Genomic DNA, 1,197 nt, shown 5'->3' with positions numbered 1-1,197 from the left:
ATTATGTGAAATCCAGCAGGTGCCATATATATATATGTATATATATATATATATATATATGTGTGTGTGTATGTTTGTGTGTCTGTGTTTGTCCCTCCAACATCGCTTGACAACCTATGCTGGTGTGTTTACGTCCCTGTAACTTAGTGGTTCGGCAAAACAGACCGATAGAATAAGTACTAGGCTTACAAAGAATAAGTCCTGGGGTCGATTTGCTCGACTAAAGGCGGTGCTCCAGCATGGCCGCAGTCAAATGACTGAAACAAGTAAAAGAGTTCGAAGCTTAACCGATTCTTCCAATTCATTTTCACTGCATTCAACGAGGGACCTTCCTCGTTCGCTCGATTTACTAGAAATAGCAGCCAACTCTCCTTCAGATCACTCACTACAGTTTTAAAATTAATCGAACCCACTGGATCAATAAACACCAATGCATTTGATTATCGGTTTCCTTGATTAAGATCGACCGGGTGTGAATTACAACTAAAGCAACAATAACAGCAACAACAACAATAACCCAACACATCACTCTCAGCCTAAGGCCTTTGTCACGTTAGAGTTATTCCCCTTGCTTGTTTTATATAACAGGTGGCGCTAGTGAACATGGCAGCAAATTCAAAAATGTTTTTCATCACATTTTTATTTTCATAATATTTACTAAAACACAGCGGGAAGCTTGTTTTACAGGTTAGTATCTCTAAACGACACTTGCATCCATTATATTGTGTAATTAAATGATTTGTTCTATACGTTAAACCAAACAAGATTTTGTTTAAAATTTCGGTTTGAAATAAACAGTTTCGAATCTCAGTCTATGACATCGATATAAGTGCCCCACCTCTGTCTGGCTTTTCTTTCCTCATAACTTATACAAAAAACGGATATTTTAAAATGAAATTTTCTACATATATACTTCAGATGATGTAGATTACGATCATATACGAATTTCACGTTAAAAAGTATATGGTTTGCAAATTCTTGTTATTGGATCTGTTGAGTATATATAAACAGATTGAGTCAAGCGGTGTAGACACATCTAAACATAGACTCGATAAGGTTCGAAAATCGATTAAAGCTGTTCATCGTTTTCTTTTTATTCTTTCAGCATACAGAGGAAAAGTTAAATTTGCCTTCCTTGTTTATATATCTACTATGTAGGTTACACTATATATATATATATATACATATATATATATA

General features: G+C 34.8%; 1 protein-coding gene across 1 annotated transcript in view; it reads left to right on the top strand.

The window, feature by feature from the left end:
• Nucleotides 1-589: 589 nt before the first annotated feature.
• LOC106869487 (flap endonuclease 1) overlaps nucleotides 590-1,197 on the top strand; it is a gene marked incomplete at its 3' end in the record, with an annotated part of 14,047 nt that continues 13,439 nt past the window's right edge. Inside the window, exon 1 of the mRNA XM_014915250.2 lies at nucleotides 590-687. The remainder of the gene's footprint in view (nucleotides 688-1,197) is intronic.

Source organism: Octopus bimaculoides, chromosome 15, assembly GCF_001194135.2.
Source record: "Octopus bimaculoides isolate UCB-OBI-ISO-001 chromosome 15, ASM119413v2, whole genome shotgun sequence".
In the NCBI taxonomy this organism is placed as follows: Eukaryota; Metazoa; Mollusca; class Cephalopoda; order Octopoda; family Octopodidae; genus Octopus; species Octopus bimaculoides.
The sequence above is the reverse complement of the archived record's forward strand: the minus strand, read 5'-3'. Positions and strand labels throughout refer to the sequence as shown.